General features: G+C 32.8%; 1 protein-coding gene and 1 long non-coding RNA gene across 2 annotated transcripts in view; one reads left to right on the top strand and one right to left on the bottom strand.

The window, feature by feature from the left end:
• LOC107450836 (uncharacterized) overlaps positions 1-24,297 on the bottom strand; it is a 97,421-nt gene that overhangs the window by 64,028 nt on the left and 9,096 nt on the right. The window lies entirely within an intron of this gene.
• Positions 16,984-17,389, top strand: LOC147802070 (uncharacterized). Its single transcript, XR_015429777.1, has 2 exons — positions 16,984-17,078; positions 17,178-17,389. It is a non-coding gene; the product is annotated as an uncharacterized LOC147802070 (long non-coding RNA).

The raw sequence follows: 24,297 nt of genomic DNA on the forward strand, positions 1-24,297 counted from the left end.
CAAATTCCCCTAAGATGTCCACTGAAGATAAAAATAAAAAAAATCCCCCTAAATTAAGGGGGAAAAATCCTAATCTAGTAACACTGTTTTGAACCCCCAATCCAGAACACAAGGGAATTCCTGTATCAAGTAGTGGGGGAAATTTCCCTTCACGGAGGATTTTTTTGATGGAACTAACCTGCATTCGCGTTACAAGGAGAGGAAAACCACGAAAACCTTACACGGTTTTGAAATTCGCAATGAGGAATTCGTATCAAGCCGGGGATTACTTTTACTGTAAAGAATGCGTAGAAGGCAATGTGCAGGTAGTTCAAGAAATGGAACAATTTTTATAACTTTCATTTTTTTGCACTTTGAACTTGGGTGATATAGACTGATTCCTTAGGATAATATAGATTGATATCTTAGGATGATATAGACTGATTTCTTCAATTAAACGGTAGCACATATTTAAATAAAGGATAGTTTGCACCAACAACGAGTTGTTTTTTCCACTAATTTTTTTTAAACTTTTGGTCAGTTTTTTCTTTTCCTTATCAAACTATTGCGAAGCGAGGGAACGAAATACTACTTCAGTAATAAAGAACCGAACTATATGGAGGTATTTAAATTGTTGACCTCATTATACATAGATAACAGGAGAATTGACTATAACCTAAAATAAGCTATAAAGTCCCCTCCAATGGTCAGACGAAGCATCATTCTGTCCATTATTATTGAGTTTCTGACACTTCTATGGCCATCATGCCGAATGCAGTTTTCTAATTGTCATCTAACTGCGAAACATTCATACCTTTGCTGATATTAGGGAGGAATTCAGCTAAATCTTCGAAATGACGATGGCTCGATGAAGCCAATCAGAAGTCTGTATTTTTGAAATGTAAATTAGAGGAATTTGATTGGCCAAATTTCTCCATCGTCATTGCAAAAATTTAGCTTACAAGGGAAACTAGGGAAGTGTGACTCGCCAATTTTGAAATAAACTAGTGGAATGTATGCCTTATGAGGAATAATTTCAGGGGGTAGCATTCGTTTCGGCCCATAGAAGGTCCTGTGAGAGGTAAAAAATAATTCATTATATAGAAAAATCGGTATTTTATTACTTCAATGCAGACTATTAGTTATTTTAATTGTCTTATACTCTAATTAATTTGTAAGTAATTGGTTAATTAATCAAATTGCTAGCTAATAAATTAGTTGGTAAATTAATTATGAATTAATTAATTGATATGCAATTACATACTCCAATTAATTTAGAAAAAATTTTGAAAAAAAAATTTAAAAAATTTGATGTCAATTTTTTTTAAAATTAACCTGACAGGTTTTTCTGAAAAACTACAGATATATAACATTTTCGTAATCAATTTTGACAATAAATATGCATTATATAGTACGTGAAAGTACCACAAAATTAATTGGAGTATGAGATAATTACAATAATTAATAGTCTGCATTGAAGTAATAAAATACAGATTTTTCTATATATTGAATTATTTTTTATCTCTCACAGGACCTTCTATGGGCCGAAACAAATGTTGCCCCCTGAAATTATTCCTCATAAGGCATACATTCCACTAGTTTATTTCAAAATTGGCGAGTCACTCTTCCCTAGTTTCCCTTGTTAGTCCTGCTCCTAGCAAGCCATGGATTTACGAAACAAAGATCGCATTTTTACGATAGATCAATGACGAAGAACTGACGGATTTTACACTGTACTCATATTTTATTTTTAAAATAAAGTTCATTAAAGAAGGAAATGTAAAATAAACTTTTTATTCATCTTAGTAAACTTTCTATTCGATCCTACTCTGATGTGGGGGCCCGGGGCAACCGCCCCGTATGCCTTAGTCAGGCTCTGAAAAGGACAACATCTTACCATTGAAATCGTGATTCGAATAATGTTTTTTTTTTAAAACGTCTCTCATTTGGAAGCCATTCAAAAGGGTCGTTTTTAGTTCGCAATATATATGATGTCGAATAGCAAATATCCATAGTTGAAATTCACTGGTTGGAGGTTCTTTATGATTAATATTGCCAGATTTTCGTTTGAAAGTTGGAAGCACTCCAAATAGCCATACGTGCATGTTAAGTGAAGTGATATAAAAAGATTTCATCAGACAATCATTTTCGTCGAAGTGACAAAAAAATAAAATTTTTTTAAAAAAAAGTGTATACAGTAGTATCCCGATTATCCGAATCAATGTGATCCACGACTCACTCGGATAAATCGAAAAATTCGGTTAAAGCGATGAGTATAAAAAAAAAAGGAAAGAGTAGGTATAAATGTAATATATTTACCTAATACAAAATTTATACCACATACAATTCATATTACAGTCCCTATCCATATTATGAGACGCACTGTAAGATTCTATGCAAAATTTTAATTATCAGGTGATACAGCCTTATTGTTTTGCCGCGGCAGAAACCGGTTTGCACTTGTTTGCAGTCGTGTATCAATGGGTTAACATTATAATGCAATACGTTAAAAATAAATACAAATGGGAAGTATATAAAAAATCTCCCGAATAAAAACCCATGACATGTATGTTTAAATATAAAAGTATTGCCTATAAACTTGTGCAAAACATGTCATTATCAAGACGTCCAATTATTTGGTCTAATTATCATAATATATATATATATATATATATATATATATATATATATATATATATATATATATATATATATATATATATATATATATATATATATATATATATATATATATATATATATATATATATAATAAATAAATAAATACAAGAAAAACGAAGAAAGTTAAGAAAAACAATAAGTATCATTTATTGCGCATAAGCTGCAAGTAAACAGAACTCATTAGATAAGTTCAAAAAGAAGATAAAACAAAGAAAAATTATAGACATATGAAAAAGAAAGGGGGGGGGGAAGGGGGAAAGGTTTGTTATTTTTTTACTTATTATTTCATGAGTAAAAAAATAACAAACAACAGTTTGCAAAAAAAAAAAAAAAAAAAAAAAAGATGAAATTTTATTTAAAAAAAACCGGAAAAAAAGATATAATCTTTTCATCAGCCCACACGATTATATCCGCAAAACAGAGTGCTTTCTGATATTGTATCAATAAAGCCAAAGCAAAATATATTAGTACAAAAGTGTGAGGAGCACTCAAAAATTTTTTTTACAAAAATTACAACAAATAAAATAGAACACAAAAAGTAAATGTAAGTAAAAATAACATGCAAAAACAGAAAATAAAATAAAATAAAAAGAAAAAACAGTATAAAAAATGGACTATAAAGCGAGTAGCGAAATCAGATCGACTTGCATGGACGGGAAATTTCTGTTTTGCGGATATAATCGTGTGGGCTGATGAAAAGATTATATATATTTTTTTTCCTGATCTTTATTAAATAAAATTTCATCTTTTTTTTTCCTTTTAAACTGTTGTTTGTTATTTTTTTACTTATTATTTCCCCCCCCCCCTCCTTTTTTTCACATGTCTATAATTTTTCTTTGTTTTATCTTCATTTTGAACTTATGTATATATATATATATATATATATTGATATATATATATATATATCCTCTAATTTATCCTATCGTCGAATTTATATTATCTCACTTAAAACGAGCATACTTTATGAGAATTAAAGAGTTTTTAATTAAAAAAGACCTTTTACATTACTTTTCTGCTGTAACGTTTTCATTGATAAAGGGAAGGCTGATGGTATCGCTTCTTTTAGTTCTTCTATAGTACTTTCGATAGTTTCTAGCCCATTTGCATAAATTACATATAGATATGCTGATTTTTATCATCTTCGCTAGATTCATGTGCGTTAGTAACGATCATTTCATGAAATCACGTTGTTGGATTTTGTTTTCCTCAGTTTTTGGAAGATAAAAATTCAGATTTTTCTTTTATTCGCCGGTAGTTTAAAAAATGAAAGTAGGACAAAAAAATCCTTGAAATATTTGATTTTCCTCTGTCAAAGCGAAAACTTGGATCATCGGGACTCTACTGCACATTTAAAGTTAGTATTTCTGTTAAGCAGGTCTCTTTATAATGAATGGACTCCAAGGACCTAAAACAAAATTCAGTTGCCCTTATGTTGTTTAAATTAAATGAGAAACGGAATACAGTTTGTCGAAAGTAAAAACTACCCTAACCATTCGTCTGGATCCTACATAGGAAGACTACGTAGGGACCGAGGTAGCGCGGTATCAGTTCTCGTTTAACTGTTCTATAGTAAAGTGCTCAACATCATGCACAGGTCGTCGGGCTACCAAAACATTGGAGCCATCCCCCTTCAGAGGATTGCGATGGCATGTCTTCGGATCATCTTTAGGGATGTTTCCCCGACCGTCGCCAAAAGCCCACTCCGCAGCTCTAGTGCGACGTAAATGAAGTACCTACCTATGTACCTGTAGTTTGTCAAAAGTAAGAACTCCCCTAGACATTCGTCCGGACCCGCGGAGGTGACTATGGCAACTATTTCAAGAAGGGGTGTGGGGGTCACTGTTTAGGACAGGCTCAGGTCAGCAAGAAAAAGGGAATCTTTTTCTTCGATCTACTGTGTTAGTCCTAGAGTAAAGAGAAACTACCCTCCCTGAAATGCGCTTTTCTAAGCAGAAGACGGCCTTAGACTTTGCGGCGGGGGGAGTTCTAAACGTAGAAAAACTATAGATACGTAAATGCCTGTAATCAAGTAACTGAATTGGATTTATCTTTGAGTTTTACAGAGAAGTGATTATTTACGACTGTGATTTATTGGTGAACTATTTATGACGAAAATTCAGATAAAACTCAATACGAAATATAATTTTTAATAATTAATTATTTAATTTTATTAAAACCCATTTTTTGAATGATTAGTTACACTTTTTTTTCATCCTATTATAATTTGTATCCTTTTCATATATTTTCATAGAGTGAAATTTTTAACCAAAATGGACCGAATTGTTCCTGAGTTTAAAGAAGGCGTATTTTTAAAATTCCGCTTGTTCAATTCCGTTCAAATTTTGAGTCTTCGCCATTGAAAATTGCTTTCTAAAATCGTATACCTTACATTTCATATATTTTTTCGACTATTTATAAATAAAAAAATAAATTATTTTTAAAAAATTTTTTTTTATGGAATTATCTTTGGATAAACAAATTGTATAATTGTGTGCAAAACTTTTTAAATTTGCTTAATACGTTGTTGAGATATGGCGAAATACGCAAAGTTTACACTTTCGATTGTTTTCCTAATCAAACTATTGAGACCGTATTTTCCAGATGACGGCCTATACATTTTGTTTTTTATTTTATATGTTAACAGCCGACCCAATGTAGGGTATACGACTACTAACGTTCAACTCCTTTTAGCCTTAAACCCAATACAGAAGACAATGGAACTCAAGTATTGGGCGAAATTTGATTTCTTGAAGGACTTTTTGATGGAACTAAACCGCATTTGTGTAACACGGAGAAGAAAACCTCTCACGGTTCGTCTGACGGCAAGGGGCCTCTAACCCATGATCCGTCTACCACTGAAGATAGTTTACGCCAGCAATGTGGTCGGCGCGAGCCGGATGCGGAATTCATATCGACCAGCCAATGACAGGGACAAAGAATATAAAAGTGAGAAGAAGACCCTCATATCTCATAGGCCCCCATATAAACCTGTTCCGGAGACACTCCATGGGGGAGGGGGTGGTGGAAATATTGCTGGGAAAACAACCTCTCTCTCCCCACTCATGTAAACAACTAATGAAAAGCGACTCAAACAGACTTATATGGTTTTGAAAAAGGTTTAATTATTAAACAAGGAAAATAATGACTTGTGACCCATTCATTAAAAAATAAATATAATTTTAACATAGGTGTATGAGTTAAACAGATTTTAACTGCTTCCCTTCACATTTTTTTTGAGGAATAAAAATGCAAAAGATCAACATATTTTTTTTATTTCATTAATAAATACAAGGAACTAAAACAAGACATAATGCACAAGTTTTAAGTAGAAATTTTTTTTAAGTGTAATTAATTGGTTCAATGGGTTAAATTAGACGATATATGATTCAAATTAGACGATATATTAAATAAATATGGAATATTTATTATATCAGGTATTATATTAGTCTATTATAATAATTAGGCCCAATTATTAGCGACACTGTAGTGTTTTAATAATGACATGATTTGCTCGTGTTTATAGGCAATACTTTTATATTTAAACATACATGTAATGGGTTTTCATCCGGGAGATTATTGAAGTTATACTTCTTATGCGACTTCCAACAAGGTTGCGTTAAACGTTTAACGCTACATTTTTATTGGCCGGGAAATCACGTGGTAGGATCCAGTTTTCCCTCATTCATTTCCACATTGTTTTGGTTCTCACTAGCATAAAAGTATTGTTTTTCTATAAATATTTTTTTTAGTTTGTTTTGATACACATATAGTTTAATTCGCGATCGCAACGCTCGAGTACGCCGTCTAGCGGGAGCCTGTAAATATCAGACATTAATTTATCACGTTTTCATTTAGTTCCATCAAAGTCATTGACTGAATCAGACGCCATTTTTTAGCAGCAAATAGGAAACAAAATTTCCCTAAGGAAAAGGCCGAAGAACTTGAAAAAAATCTCCAGAATATTAGTAAATCTTTCAGGAACAGAACACGCCAAACATTTGAAGAAAAATTCCCCAATAATTTTTAATTTCTATTATCAACAAACTTGCAACTGATGACTTCCGATTTCGGATACTGTTACAGATGTGTGTATTAAGGTAAAATGCATTTCTTCTGTCTTCAATTCATTACGAATTAAAGTGAAGTCAACATTGCTTTCGTCATTCCAGTGAATAAATATGAATTCAGAACATACAGAATTGTAATAGTTATAGCATATTCTTCGTTATAGAATAGTATATATTTCTGTATCCATATAATTCGGAAAACAACAATAAAAAATTATCCAAGTTACTTGAAATAGTGCCATTTGTGCTGATTCTTAATTCATTTAAATCCTTTTCTTGGTAAGTTTTTTTTAATTTTGAAAGAATAAGTTCAACTAGAATTCAGCTATTCTGTTTTTAGCTACATATTCAAATTCATATCAATTATAAAATTTTGCTGTGTAGTATGTTATCTAAAAGTAATGAAGGTATAAACTATGTATCTATTATTTGAGAATAAAGTTTTCAAACAAGGAACTTATCATTTTGGAATTCTCCGGGAATCATAAATCAGGTAAGTGCAATGATTTTTACAATAAAAAATTTGCTTGTAAATATTTTTTTTTCATTTGATGATGGTTCTCTACAGAATGGTTTTTAACGTCTGATTAAGAACTATAAGAATAATAAAAAAAGAAACAATATGAAAGTTTTTATTTCAATGTAAAGAATTCTTAAAATCGTTTTTTTTATCCTAAGAATTCTTTATTTTCCGTTTTTTAGTTTATAATTTTTTGATAAAAATTGTTCTCAAAATACTTTTGAAAAATTAAATGGTATAACATTATGTGTTTATGTATACTTCTTGTATATTCCAATGTTTGAAATAATATGATTCAGAAAAGTATGGAATAAAAATTCGGTACTTACGACGTATTAACGCCATCGCCGCTACAGATTTGGCGGTTTTTAAGTGCCGCCAATCTACACTTAAAATTTTTGCGACAGTTCATAAAATAAAACACTTTATTTAAAATCAAAATAGTTAATTGGATTTCGGTGGAAAATGAGCCGATATAGAGTTTAGCATAGATTCAAAACAATCATATCGCCATATGAACTCTGATGAATAAGATTCCAAATGAAATAACATTTCCAAAACGTACGTTTGCCAAGATAAAGTTTTATGTTGTGGGAATTGGTACATTTTCGTTTTTTCGGTAAAATATTTCCCTCCTGAAAAAATAAAATTGCATCTTGTTTTGTTTTTGGCAAATCCCAAAGACGAATATTCGTAGCACTAAAAATGGCGACAAAAAAGAATTTTTTTTGTTTTTGTTTCGTCAGCATTCTTTATTTTACGTTTCTTAGTTTCTAAATAATGATTTTTATTGAAACTTGAAATTTTTTGATAAAAATTGTTGTCAAAAAACGTTGTTTACAAAATTAAATTTCATAAAATTATGAGGCTTATGTATACTTTTTGTTCATTTTAATTTTTGAAGTAATATGATTCTTAAAACTATAGAATGTAAAGTTTAAATGGGCCTTTCATGTTATATCATTAAATTTAGTAATACTATTTCTCGGGCATTAGGTTTTAACTCTTATAAGAATATACATATTTTTTTCTGTTAATGTACAAATATTTTTCCGATGTGTTTTGGATATTCCTTCTCTAATAAAAAGAGATACCATTTTGTTTTCGGTTGTACAAGAAAGAAGATCAAGCATTTTTCTTTTTTAAATTTAATAAGCCACATTAAAGAAGGAACGTTGCAATGCTACACGCTACATTAACGACGTCTCCAGAGCATATATGGCAGTACTTTTACTTTCGTTACTTGTACCGCCGGTACAAGTAAAAAGTACGAACTTTTACTTGTACTTCGTTACTTTTTAAATTTAGTACTTTTACTTGTACTTTCGTTACTTTTTTAGGGAAAAAGTACAAGTACTTGTAACGGAAATGTCGAATGAAATCGTTACTTTTTTCTAAAACTCGGTAAGCTTTCTAAAAAAAAAATAAATAAATAAAATTAAAAAAAAGAAAAATTAAATTTAAGAAAAATGCTATGTTTTTTTTTTAATTTATAAAATTAATGTGCAATATATATGCATTCACAGTTAACTTCGTGCTTAAATACCTTGACCTTTTAAAATTGTCATTCCTGACTCAGTGACACTACTTTCGAAATGCAATTATTTTGCAAAATGAATAAAAATATTAATTAGCAAGTTATTTTCCTTCATTTTCGAGTTTTATGCATTTATTTAACACATTTTATATAAAAAATGTTGTATTTTGCTATTACGTTTTTCAATTTTCTTTTTGAACTCACCAATAATACATTTTTGTCTTAATACATTTTTTACTAAATACATTTTTACCTAGTACATTTTTTACTAAAATTATGTTTATGCCCGACCTTGTCAAACAACGCCCAGTCAAATCTCTAAGAATTTCAGAACTATTTGTGCTCTTGAAAACTATTATAATTACTATTTTAACTCTTGAAAACTCGAAGGTATTAATTTAGCCGCTGATACTGAAATTCGTTTACAAATTTTAATTATTCCGTTAGGCAGAAATGCTCGGAAAATGTTTTTCGCGCATGACTTCAGTATTAGCCATTGTTACAAATAAAACTGTAGACTGTTCTGTTTCAACTTATACTGCACATTCAATTATTTTTTACTAGCTCAAGGATTACAAAGCTATCTAAAATCCCGTGTTTGCTTTGTTTATGTTTGTGCTTTCAAAACACGTTTCTATAGAGTAAAACAATTTTAAATCAATGGTAATTTAAATAAATAAAAATAAAAAATTAAAAATTAAGATCAATAGATAAAATTTCTTTTTCGTGCAAATCCATAAAAAGTTTGATATTAAAATTATATTTGATTTTGAAATTATATTATACGATTATATTATTAAATTATATAATAATATTCTTCCGAATTTAAAAATAAATTAATGTTCATAACTTTCAAAATTAAAAATAATTAAATAAATAACAACAATTTTGCAAAAACATTAAAGAACATAAGAATATTATTCAGTAAAATTTTGGGTTACTTTGAATTTTCGATTTCCTAGAAATGTACTTTTAAATCGTTACTTTTTTTGTTTAGTACTTGTACTTTTACTTTTTACTCGTTACTTTTTAAAATAAGAACTTTTTACTTTTTACTCGCAACTTTTTTTAAAAATACTTGTACTTTTACTCGTTACTTTTTAAAAGTAACGTTGCCATATATGCTCCAGAGTAACTGAATGACGGTTCATATGGAAATCGCAGGTAAGCGTCTCATACAACAACGCCCCCTATAGTTCGTTGCGATCGCGAATAGGGTAGTATTATTTATTTTCAAATGTAGTGGATAACAATTGTAAAAAATGAGTGAAAACAATCCCACGCACAATGCGACGGATTTATAAGGTTATGTCAAGGTACGTCTCTTGTGAATATCAATTGATTGTTAGGTTTTCTCTTCTGAAATTACATTATGACGCATTCACATACATTATTAATACAAATACATTTTCCAGGGCGAGACGATGAGGCAACCACAAGCACTTCCACTGGTTCAAGAGATCCACCAGGGAAAAATGCACACTATTACCGTGATTACAGAGCACGGAAGCGAGCGGAGCAGGAAAAAGAGTCGTTGAATAGAACTAGTGATCCTTCTACGACTGCTGATTCTTCTACAATTAACGTCGCAGGTTGCGAAGTTTAACTTCTTCGGCGCGGAGGGTCTCCACGCACTATTTTTTTTTATATGCTTCCTATTGATATTTATTTTTAACGTATTGCATTACAATGTTAAACAATTGATACACGAACGTAAATAACCAGTTTCAACCGCTTAAAAACAATAAAGCTTTATAGTTTCAACTAATAATTAAGATTTCACATAGAATCTTATGGGACGTAATATGGCCAGAATATAAAATTGAAAATAAAAATTTGAATCATTTCCCCCTGTGGGGAATACTAACATGAAATTAAACTAATATGAGCCATCGAATAACGAAATAAAACTAAATTACCAAAATAAATTATTTATTAGAAACTTCAAAATGAAAAACTGAATGAGAACATGCTTCAAACTTCCAAAGTTGTTGGGAAAAAAAGGCTCTGCGCCCTGAAACTCGCGTAAAGCCTGAGTGAAACATGCTGTCGCGAAATCGCTAATCCAACTGAAGCAGGTAAAAATATTCTAGTTAGCAAGAGTTTCAGAGCGCATGCGTAACAAATCAACAAATAAGAAAAGATTTCTCCTAATAAGTTATCGTTAGATTATTCAACTACGGCTGAACCAACATCTCCTAGAAAAGAGCAGGCCCCAGCGCGGCTTACCATAAATATCCTTTAGTAGTCCAAACGTAATGACTAGAGCCGGATTTTGATGACCAAAAAAATCTCAACTAATGCCCTTAAAAAGTGCAAAAAATGTCCTTAAAAAGAGCAAAAAATGCCCTTAAAAATGCAAAAATTGCGCAAAAAATGCCTTAAATAAAGTAAAAATATTGAATTAAAAAAATGTTTTGCTCTTTAAAATTATTATGAGTCATTTAAAAAATATAAAGCAATGCAATACTTGTTCTACGTTCATTAAAGTTTGAAAAATATGTTTTACATTCTAAAATAACAAAAAAAGGAAAATATATTGACACCAAAATATTTTTATTTTGTATAGAAACTTTAATGGATATAACAACTTCCATCTCATAATATTACTAAATATCAGAATTACATTGGATTATTAAATGTTTTTTGATAATTTGAAATGTAAACGAGCGTCTCTTGTCTGAAAGTAAATTTTCATTCCTGCAGAAGCTTCTTTCAACGTCTACTGATGTTATAGGTGTGTACTTGAAAAAGACGGTCTCACTTACTGACAATTCTTCTTCAATATGAAAAGATTTTGCTTCACTTGTTAATATCCTATAGATTTTCTTCATTGTTTGGAAGCCAGTGTAATAATGAAAATTGATAAAAAATTGGAAAAAATTAACAAAAAATTTTAAAAAATGCATTAAACTGCAAAGTACGCCCCAAAAATGTAAAGAAAAATGCCCTATAAATCTAAAAAAATGCTCTAAAAGATAAAAAATGTCCAAAAATGCAAAAAATGCAAATGTCATCAAAATCCGGGCCTTAGTAATGACATACAGTCAATTCGCTATAACTCGAAGTACGATAACTCGAATATTACTATAACTCGATTTTTTTATGAGGTCCCGACCCTTTTATCTTCAATTTCATGTTAATTATTCTCGATTACTCGAATTTAACTCCCTTTAACTCGATTTTTTTGGACCTTTTAAAGCAAGAAAAAAAGTCTAGGAGCTGATATCTTGCCCCTTCCTTTGCAACACACACACAATGTCTTTCGCACTCTTCATGGAGAAGCTAAAGCTGTCCCTCTTGAAGTATGTGAACAGTGGTTAAATGAAACGTTACCAAATTTACCTCAAGGATGCAGATAAAATGATGTTTTCAATATTGATGAAATGGGCTTATTTTTTACATGTCTTCCAAATAAGACTATGTTAAGGATGAAAACTGCTCAGGGGGTAAAATGAGCAAGGAACGTTTGACTGTCCTAGTTGGAGGAAATGCGTCTGGGACAGAGAAAATGCCCTTACTTATTATCGGAAAATACCGAAATCCCCGATGTTTCAAGAATGTAAAAACGTATCCTTTGGATTACAACTCTAACAAAAAGTTTCGGATGACATCAGTTTTGTTTGAAGACTATGTAAGAAAATTGGATCGGAAATTCTTCGCTGAAAAAGGAAAAGTGATACTCTTTATGGATAAATGCACAGCGCATAGTGATCTACCTAATTTGAAAGCAGTAAACTTGCAGTTTCTCCCGCCAAACACAACAGCAAAGTTGCAATCGATGGACCAGGGTATTATAAAGTGCTTCAAACAGTCTAATCGTAAATGGCTTCTCAGAAAAATGATCTTAAATATTGTAAGCATTTAGAAGATTTGTAATTAATAAGCATTAATTAAATAATGGGACAATATTTTGAAAGTCCAAAACCGAAACTAACGGAAAGTCGAACTTCCGATAGGTCGAAGTTTTTCGTCAGTCCTATCAGATTCGAATTATCGCGAATTCACTGTATTTTGTATTTTCAACCACTGCGCGGCTTAGTACCCCGAACGTAATGACATCTTCTTTATTTTTCATCAACTTCGTCACATCGGACTACTAAATTGATCCGTGCTGAGGTCTTCCTACTTATAGGAGGTGTTGGCTGAACACCCCTGTATGAATTCCTCTTTTCAACTTTGAAGAAAAGTAAAAATAATTTTCAGCTTTCCATATGTGAATGTAGGTACTTTTAATTTACGTCGCACTAGAGCTGCAGAATGGGCTATTAGCGACGTTTTGGAAAACGTCCCTGAGGATGATGTGAAGACACGCCATCGCCATTTTGATCCTCTGCAGAGGGGATGGCTCCCCTGCTTCGGTAACCCGACGACCTGCCCGCGAAGTCGAGCACTTTACGGTAGAACAGTTTAACGAGGACCCATACCGCACACCCTCGGTCCCTACTCAGGCTGATCCAAGGGGTCGCCCACTGTCCGCAGTCAGTGATGCTCGACTTCGGTGTTCCACCGGGAACCGTGACTTTACGATCAGTCGATGGCGGAACCATTTTTGAATGATAAAACGAAAAATATTCAACTCACAAACAAGAAAATGTTAATGTCGACATTCACAGTGTTTTGAAACCGAGTTATTCGCTAGAATTTAAATGCTAAGTGAACATTGAGAGCATAAATTCCCCCCACCCCCCCCAAGATGTTCTCTTTTTATTTCCTTTCCAATGTTCTTCGGCGCAGCTGTCATTGAAAGAAGCACAAAGAAAAGAAAACTTTCTCTTTGGGGAAAGAATAATACATGAAGTCCTCAAAAAATCTGTGAAACAGATGCTGTCAATCTCTTTTTTAACTTTTCATTTTTTCAAACATCGTTTGGTTTTTGACAGAAAATTCTAAAACATTTCTTGGCAACAAGTTAAAGAAACTGGATAGATATTTGTTTCTATTTATTTTTTTTTTTTTACTTTCTCACTTTCGTGCTCTTGGAAAGCATTTTTTTTCCGCACAAATTATGAGAGAGATAAAAATCGCTGAGAAAGTGACATTTAAACGTGATTCTCTCGGTATTTGCTTTACTTATCTGTTTCAGAGTTTAAAAAAAAAATGAGTTGAAAATCAGAGTTAGACTAAGATAGGGGCATACGGGGCATTTGCCCATGCCCCCCACATCAGAGGGGCTCCCCAAATTGAATAGAATTTATTTCACTTTTCCTTCGTTAATGAACTTTTTTTTAAACAAAATATCAGTACAGTGAAAAATCCGTCAGTTTTATGTTAGCTTCTTCATTCATCTATCGCAGTGTTTCCCTAACTTATGACTTTTGTGTACCCTTTCCAAATTTTTCGTAACGCTGTGTACCACTCATAAGCAATTTTTTACTATAAAAAATTGTACAATAGTTAAAAATCACAATTGGCTGTTGACACCACTCATTATTAACAGTTAACTCTGCAAAATATAGCCAATAGAAAAATACGTCATAATATATTTTCATGGCTAGCTTTGTTTCGAATTAAAATTTTTTGAAATTTTCTTTTGTTGCAAGATATTTCGCATAAGAAGGCGTACCCCCGAGGGTTACGCGTACCACACTTTGGGAAACAATGATCTATTGTATGAAAACAAGAAAAAAATTTATATTTTGCAAATCCATGGCTCTCTAGGGCGGAATTCATCTAAATTTTCACAACGGCGATGGTCACATTTGGCGAATCAAAAATCTGTATTTTTACATATTGCAAAATTCGATATGTTTACAAAAAATACGGGCTTCTGATAGACCTCATTGAGCGAAAATTTTGCTTCATTTCTCCCTAATGTCGGCAAGGATATGAAATGTTTCGCTGCTGGGTGAGAAAGTCAACAATCAAATAAACTGCATTCGACATGATGGACATAGAATTGACAGAAAATCAATAATAATGGACAGAATGATATTTCTTCTGACCATTGGAGGAAGGGGGGACCTTATAGCTATTTTAGGCTATAGTCAATTTTTTTGTTATGCACACTGGTGGACAAAATTAAGACAACATCAGAATTGGACAAAGCTTCAATGGGCTAATGTTCTCTTCACAGATGAGTCCAGATTCAGTCTACAACCTGATTCTGGAAGGTTATTGATATGGAGGGAACCTGGAACTCGATACCATCCCAGCAGCTTTATCAAAAGGGACCATTATGCTGGTGGAGAACTCATGGTTTGGGCAGGGATCATGCAAGATACCCGCACACCACTCCATGTGTTTGACAATGGTTCCGTGAATGCCCAGAGGTCCTAGAGCCCTATGTGGGTCTTTTCAGGGGCGCTGTTGGCCCTGAGCTCATTTTTATGGACGACAATGCGCGACCACATAGGGCTCTCATGGTTGATGAGTATCTGGAAAGCGAGGATATTCAACGAATGGATTTGCCAGCCAAATTCCCTGACCTGAATCTTATTGAACATGCTTGGGATGCTCTTGGGAGAGCTATTGCGATGCGCAAACCTCCCCCCAGAACCATTCTGGAGTTAAAAATTGCTCTGGTGGAAGAATGGGAGGGTCTTCCACAAGTCCTCCTTAACTCCCTTCTTAACAGCATGCATACTCGTTGTGCATGCTGTCTGTCTGTCAGGTGTGACCATACACCATACTAGAGGCAACACACACTGCACAAGCCTCACTTTTATTGTCATATTTTATCCTTAAGTTCAGACTACATTGTATTTATTGGCTATAGGTCCTGCCAGTGAATGGCACTTTCATTTTTGTTTTGCACACTTTATTATCATGGAATTAGCTATATCCATACCAAATTTCATTTATTTATATTCAGTATTTTTTGGGATATTTGAGAAAATGTCTTCCATCTCTTAATTTTGTCCACCAGTGTATTTGTAATGAGGGGAATTTTTTTTATATACCTCCATAAAGTTTGACTCTTCATGACTGAAACAGTAAATCAGAGGGGGGGGGGGCTAAGAAGTTTTGCCCGGGCCCCAATTAGGCTGAGTCGGGCACTGATCAAAGCAAACGAATCTTTCTCTTATTCGAACGAAACGAGTATTATTTCGGAATGCAAGGACGCAAAAATTTAGACCCCTGCAACATGACATAACGTTAAGAAGCGATCTAAATAACTTTCACATACATAAAATAAATAATTTTTAAGATAGGATGCATTCATTTTAAGAAAATTAAACACATTTTGATTACCTCAGAAATTCAAATAAAGCAATTTTTTAAACATTGCATGATTCTTAAAAAAATGAGATACTAACCAGTTGTAAAATCCTTAAAATAATTACAAACCATGGAAGTTAATTAAATTAAATAAACATAAAGGTATAACAAATTAAAAAAAAAAAATTTCAAAAGATATGAATCCCAGAAAGGCATTTAACCTTACGGCAACCTTGTGTTCGGAATTTTCTTTTTATCGTCACGAAAATGTTTGCACTAAAAACCTTGTTTCAATAAAGTAAAAATAGTGCAGTTTCAAACCTTTCATCCTAAAGAAAATTTTAAAAAAATTTCAAATCTTTCATCCTAAAATGAGTTAAAATTTTTTTTTTAAAGCTTTGTTAAAAAGTATTGTCACTTAGGTCCATCGTGACGTTTTAGCTGACGTCACACTAGCGATAGGATCCAATTGGGTATACTATAGCCTACGTCACAGGTTGTGTTATTCCTACTAAATTTAACCCATGAACGGCATTTTCTGCGAGCCTAACTTCAAGCCACAAATAAACAAACGAAGTGTTTGATCGTTTAAATAGCTGCTCGCCAGATTTTATTGCATTATAAAGAAAAGTAATTGATATTCGATTTTTGATTAATAACTGATTTATGTGGATAGTGGCATAGAATTTAGCATTGCGTCATGGTAAATGTTATTCCTACTAAGTGGAAGTAATTGTGTTTTTTTTATATTATACCCAATTGCATTGTCCATTAAAATTTCATGACAAGGTGGATGTTAGCTGAACATGCAAGACTTAGCTAAAAGAAACCTCATAAATACCTAGATTTAAGATTATTGAAGTTATACTTCTTATGCGACTTCCAACAAGGTTTTTATTGGCCGGGAAATCACGTGGTAGGAACCAGTTTTCCCTCATTCATTTCCATATTGTTTTGGTTCTCACCAGCATAAAATTATTGTTTTTCTGTAAATATTTCTTTAGTTTGTTTTGATACACATACAATTTAATAGGGTAGTATTTATTTATTTTCAAATTTAGTGGATAACAATTGTAAAAAATGAGTGAAAACAATCCCACGGACAATGTGACGGATTTAAGGTTATGTCAAGGTACGTCTCTTGTAAATATCAATTGATTGTTAGGTTTTCTCTTTTGAAATTACATTATGACGCATTCACATACATTATTAATAGAAATACATTTTCCAGGGCGAGACGATGAGGCAACCACAAGCACTTCCACTGGTTCAAGAGGTCCACGAGGGAAAAATGCACACTATTACCGTGATTACAGAGCACGGAAGCGAGTGGAGCAGGAAAAAGAGTCGTTGAATAGAACTAGTGATCCTTCTACGACTGCTGATTCTTCTACAATTAACATCGCAGGTTGCGAAGTTTAACTTCTTCCGCGCGGAGGGACTCCACGCACTATTTTTTTTTTCACCTTGAGACTAGATTTACTATAGGATTTTTTTCACGCTTAAAAACCCTAAGTCAACCTCGATTTAAGGTTTTTATAGAGAAGGTTGTTTTCCAAGGTTTTGGATTGGGGTAATGTGCGTAGAGTAGATCAGATGGTCACAGATCTCGTTTTAAGGTTAGAAGGTTTACACTGTCAAACCTTTTTGAAAGGTTTTTGCTGAGTGAAAATAAACCTTATTTTGGTATCTGGGAATTATTTTGTCAAATTAAACAATTATGAAAACATTTTTCAATGCCCAAGTACTTCAAATGTTCATTGGAATGTAGAAAAATAGATTTCGGTTGCCTTTAAAGTTTTCTTGGAGATAAATTATTCAAATTATGGGTGTTTGCCTGACAATCAAGCACTATTAGAAAAAAATGCACTGTTTATACAAAAGAATCTATTTATTTTAGAAAATATATCAGGCAATGCAATTTATACTTAGCTTTATTTTAATACAATTTATAAAAAGTAGGATTCTCAAGATTTGTGCCTGGGGCCAGGGTATGCCCATGCGTAGGGGAGAGTGGGGTCAATTGTAACAGGGTACGATTGTAACAGAGCAAAAATTTCGAGTGTCGGATTCTAGATTTGGTTCTTAGGGGGCGCACAAGGTGTATTTAGTAAATCTACATGTACACCCCGGCTGGCAACTATTTTTATGTACTTTTGAAAGAGATACATCACAAATGATATTTTCAAGCTACGTAAGTACTTTTTTTGGTATTAGAATATTATACTGTAGCAAAGTAATTTCGTTTAAACAAATAAAAATTATTAACCGAATATGTAAGTGGACACCTTAATTAACATTTAAAAAAAAAGATTAGTTTTGTTATTTAACTAGTATTGTTTTTAACAAATGAAGCTGAACTGGCGTCTTGGGGACGATTGTAACAATAGGTTAAGGGACGATTGTAACAGCTGAAAATAAATAATCTTATGTTAACAAACCATTACTTAACTCTTTAAGAACCACCAATAGTTTCCTATATCATTTATATTATGTTGCATGTGCATTATTTTATTTGTCACCTTTCACAGCATAAATTAAAATTTTTAACCACCCCTTAAAGTTAAAAGTTTAACCCTTTAGGTCTCTGCTCATTATTATTTTTACTCCTAAAATATCACTACTATTTTGATCAATAAAAAAATATATCACATCTATGATAATATGTATAATTAACTATGTTTTAGTTGCATTTATGAACTGTTACAATTGACCCCGTAAGTGGGGACATTGTAACAAGTGCACGACTGTGAAAAATTGTTAATAACTAATATAATAACATTTAAAATAAGGTATTTATTTTTCCTTCTAGTAAAGGATAGTCTACTTTACTCGTCTGTCAATTAATACTAATAATATATTGGATTTAATGTTAGTTAAAAATAGTTAAGTAAAAAATGTTACAACTGACCCCACTCTCCCCTACTGCTACACTGGTCTTTCACAATATTTAAGTAAAGGAAATATGTTACATCAAATTATCTAATTTTGTACAATCAAATGTACAACGATTTGTTAATTTAAAATTGTTTTTTTTTATCGAGTATTCTCTTATTTCAAAAGGAAAATTTAAAACTTAATATTTATGACTAATTCATCGGTACTAAAATACAACCAAATATCTAATTATATTCCTTCATAAATAAGAAACCTTCATAGATTTTTAAAAGTTATACAACAAATGTATTTTATCATTTCAATCAGTTACCTTAGTAACTGAGTTACCCCATTTCTGTTGGCTCTGATTTAATTAAGCATGTTCAGTAAAAAAAAAAAAAAAAATGCATCGTAGAGTAATAATGCCTGCCAAATTTAATCAACGAGTTAATTTAATTCGAGTTCATATTTAGAGTGTCATTTCTTCCGCTGCTCTGGTTTTAATAATATTAGATTAAAAGAACTTTCCTTTTTTATAGTGTCAATAAACAGGTAGAATATGTTTCAATTAGAAATAACCGTGAACTTTCACTTATGCGCCGGCCTAAAGGAACAACAGAAAAATGCGCATAAATGAAAACCTTTCAACACTCTCAAACGCAACATAAATTGCATTAAAAACATGATTTCATGTTTGAGAGGAATGGTTAAATTAGCGAATGATAACTAAAATAAAATGTTCTGCCCTCTCATCCGATAACTTATTTTTAGGTCTAATATATCTGTTATGTTTGAGAGAAATTAGCGAATGATAACTAAAATAAATTGCTCTGCCCTCTCATCAGATAACTTATTTTTAGGTCTAATATATCTTAAGTAAGTTTGAGAGAAATAGTTAAATGACCGAAAGAGAACTAAAATAAAATTCGAATTCGGAACAAAGAGTAAATGCATCTCAAATTTAAAAAAAAAAAATACTAATAGCAAAATATGAGTCAGACAAATTACAATACAGGGATGTTTATTATTTAAAATAATACAAAAATTGTTTATTTTAAAACATTATTTTCAGTTGTTAAAAATTGTAAGACAGCGAAAAAAAAATTTCATGCATTTAGAGAAAAATAAATGTATCTCAGCCCATTTAATGGATAATATGATCTTATTGCTTTGATCGAAACTCTTCTAATAAGCTAACTCGATCTTCTTCTTTAAAAAATAAACGAACTTACAGGAAAAGGGAAAAAATAAACGCAAAATATACTCCAATCAAATTCCTTAAATACGTGTGCAATTATTGTTTCGTCTGCATTCTTGGAGCCATTTTTTTCCCTTTAGTATTTCTTTTAAAGAGTGTTGCCAACTGCTGGTGATAAAATAGCAACTTGAAATAGATCGGGCAGAAGGACAAGCCATTCAGAAAAACAAAACACCACTGCAATGCGACAAAGCATACCTGAAGGAGTCTGTTTGAAACAGTGTGTTTAGCTTTTATCTGTCCTTCTAAAAAACATTTTTTTTTTTATCTTAGCATTGCCTCCTCCAACAAGCTTCTTCTTCTGCAGGAGAGAAAAGAAGAGCTTTATTCAAAGAACAAACTGTTTCTTTTTTTTTTGGTGTTTCAAAAATGAATGCAGATCCTGCTCTAGTGAAAGTACAAAACTTTTCATCATCTCCTATCATTTTGATAAATTTAAAACAAAACGAGGCTGTTTGAATCGTTTGTTTATATTTCAGAAAGATTTGTGTTAAAGAAAACCTGGAATAAAACCGTTGTTAGGAAGAACGGAAATGATAATAAAAAAATAATAAAAAGATTGAAACAAAAGAATGCAAAATTTTAAAAAAGAAAGTTAAAAATAATTAATTAAAATGAAGACCGATTATATTTTTTTATTTTATAGCCGATATTGAACAGCCGACCCAACTTTTTGGGTTTACGACTACTAATAATAACTAACTTAACCCTGCCCGCCCCTGTGCAATCCAGAAGACAAGGGAACTCCTGGATCAAGTATTGGGAGAAATTTGATTTCATGAAGGACTTTTTGATGGAACTAAAATGCAATTGCGTTACGTGGAAAGAAAAACCACGAAAACATCACAGGGAGAGCCTGACTTCAGGGAGACTCCAATCCATGATCCGCCTACCAATGAGGATATTTTATGTCAGCACAGTGGTCGGTGCAAGCCGGATGCGGAATTCCTATCGACCAGCCATCGCTGAGATTCGAAACCGGTTCACCTCATTGGAAGGGAGGACTTCTTGATGGAACTAATCCGCATTTGCGTCATAAGGCGAGGAAAACCACGAAAACGATGGTTTAGTTCGATGGTTAGGGGACTCTAATCCATGATCCATCTACCACTGAGGATATTTTACGTCAGCACTGCGGTCGATACAAGCCAGGTGCATGAATCGTATCGTCCAGCCATCGCTGGGATTCGAACCCGGTGCGTCTCAATGGAAGGCGAATATTCTATCCCCTTGAGCACAATAAAGACAGATTAGTGACTGAAAAGACTCTTCATCCCACATAGTTATGTCCACAAAATTCTGATATTACGTTCGGATCGCCAAAGAAAAATATATCAATGTGTGAGGAGTTAAACTACTGCAACTAAAGTCAGTGGCGCGACAGCCCATTGAGGGTAAAGACCTACTGTAGCCCTCTCAATTTTCTAGATCTTAGGCTCTGGGGTGAAGGAGCAGGAGTTATATATTTTATATGTTCCGGTTAGGTTGGCAACCGAGGGCAGAAAGACCAGTGTTAAGTTCCCAATCATGCTTGGTACGAGGTGTGAGGTTGCACCAAAGACAAAAATGTAACCGATTCGTCAACAAAATTCAATTCAGTAAAAAACAAAACACAAAAACACGAAATAAAATATATAATGTACATAATAATAAAATATATAAATTCGGGGAAAGAAATATTATGTACCTGGCAGATTACGAAGGAAAAAAAAAAGGAAAGAAATTAAAGCGTAAAAGTAGGAAAATGTATTTAAGGTGTACCCCGCAGTCGGTTATTATTATTATAATTATTAAACCAGTTAACTCAAAAGTTCGTATTTTAATAACAACATTTTGATTCAATAACTTGCATGGAAATGAATAACATCTGTTGATTAATATTAGTTAATTTAATTAAAATTAAGATGGTTGTTGGTTAAATATTAAATTTTGGAAAGAATGACTTTTTCAGCCGAAATTGAAGTGCAAATTTCAATTACAAACTAAACACGAGTTTCATTCAGAACTTCAATTTGGATGGAAGTTATTATAATATTAAGAGATCCGTGGTGGCTCAGGGGATAGAGCGTTTGCCTTCCTGTGAGGGGATACGGGTTCGAATCCCAGCGATGGCTGGTCGATGCGAATTCCGCACTCGGCTCGCACCGACCAAAGTGCTGACGTAAAATATCGTCAGCGGATCATGGGTGCGCTATCCGTGGAAGGTTAAAGTAGTTTTCCTCTCCATATGTAACGCAAATGCTGGTTAATTTCATTAAAATAAAGTCCTAGGAGAACGTTAACCCAAAAATTGGGTCGGCAGTTCAACGACGGTTATAAAATAAAATACTGTTTTACTTTTATTGTAGTGAATTATTTGTAAATTAGTTACTTTTTGGAAATGCTATATTTATTCAAAAACACGAAAAAATTTTCGAAACGTGGAAACTTTAATCAAACAATATTCAAAATCAAATCTTAGAAAAAATGAAATCTGGAAACTGATTCGGTGATTCGTATCACCATCAATATATTTAAATCATCTAAGTGAGCTGATTCTGTTCATTCGATTCACCTTAGTGATTCGTTTTGCTCATCTCACTGAAATCGTGGTACAAGAATTCATTCTTTTATAAATAATTTGGTGGCTTTTAAACCCCCTTCATCAATGATTTTATTTTATTTCATTTTATAACCGTTGTTGAACAGCCGACCCAATTTAGGGTTTTCGACCACCCATGTTCAACGCCTTTTGAACACAATCCAGAGAACACGGACTCTTTAGACGAACATCAATCTTTGCTTCTTCTTTGTATTTATATTCGGGAACAACGTTTAGAATAAATGGATGGTTTACCGTGTAAAGCTAAGCCTAGATGGCGCTAGGGGTTAAAATTCGTCATTAGACTTTCGGGTTACTACTTCCGGCTGATTTTTACGACTAAACTAGAAAAAAACCATCCAATTTTTTTTCTTCTATAGCCATCGTTGAACAGCCTACCCCATTTTTTGTTTTAAGGCTACTAATGTTCAACTTCGTAGCCTTGTCATTTTGAATCCAATTCAGAAGACAAGGAAACTCCTGGATCAAGTATTGGGAGAAATTTTGCCTTCGTGAAGGACTTTTTGATGGAACTGACTCGCATTTGCTTTACTAGTACAGGAAAACACGGTTTGCCCGTGGCAAGGGGACTCTAACTCATGATCCGTCTACCACTGAGGATATTTTAAGTCAGCACTGGGGTCGGTGCAAGCCGATTGCGCAATTCGAATCAACCTGCCATTGCTGGAATTCGAACCCGGTGCACCTCACTGGAGGGCGAACGTTCTTATCCCTTGAGACATCCCGGCATTTTTATCTTTTTCATTAGTTTGGTTTTAGCTCCCTTGCGGAGGACATTGTCTACACGTGACGTGATTGGGAAGTAAAATGAATGCGTCAAACATTAATTAACATTCTACGAAGACTGGCATTATTCATTTCTGTGCAATTTCTAATCTAAAATATTTTGCCGCATTTTTTTTTCTTCTTTAGGTTATTAACACGCGACAACATCATTAATGTCTTCCTGCCTTAAACGCTCTAATTTTAGAATTCTTTTTGGGGTGGACGAAAGAATAAAAACGAAAAATGAACATGAATGAAATTGTTGCCACCCAATACAAGGAAAACTTCTCTTTTTTTCCCTCACTTTCTTACTTTAATTAGTATTGTAGTTGGCGGGATAAATATGATCATTAAAAAAAAATAGTAATGGCAAAATTTAAGGGCAGCAAACCAACGATCTATTAGATTTCAAAATTCCGCAGAATAATTTCATTCGCAGTCGCAACGCTCGAATATTCCATCTGGGGAGAAGACCGGTTCCATGAACTAACCCTTTCCCCACCTTTTCTTCTCAGTTGTATAGGAGTGTACAACGATATTTTATCCTTTCTAATATTTTTCGTATGTAATTGTCACAAATACTTTTTTTTTTAATTTTCCATGACGCTTTCTTTTAGAACTATGTTTAATTTAGTTCTCAGTTCCATGTAGTTTTCTAACTTAAAAAGTTTTTAATCTATTTGAAAATCAGGACAGAATGTACTTCCTTCTTCGATGACTCTCCACACGCTACTGGTGAAAGCATGCGAAGTATTGCCATGGGTAGAGAGTTCTGCTCTACGTCGCCCGTTTTGATCCCCAATTGAAATTTCACCTTAATTGCTCTTCTTTCTCTACTGAAGATTTTAA

The sequence above is a fragment of the Parasteatoda tepidariorum genome, chromosome 10 (assembly GCF_982258835.1).
Source record: "Parasteatoda tepidariorum strain Cologne lab strain chromosome 10, Ptep-v5.0, whole genome shotgun sequence".
Taxonomy (NCBI): domain Eukaryota; kingdom Metazoa; phylum Arthropoda; class Arachnida; order Araneae; family Theridiidae; genus Parasteatoda; species Parasteatoda tepidariorum.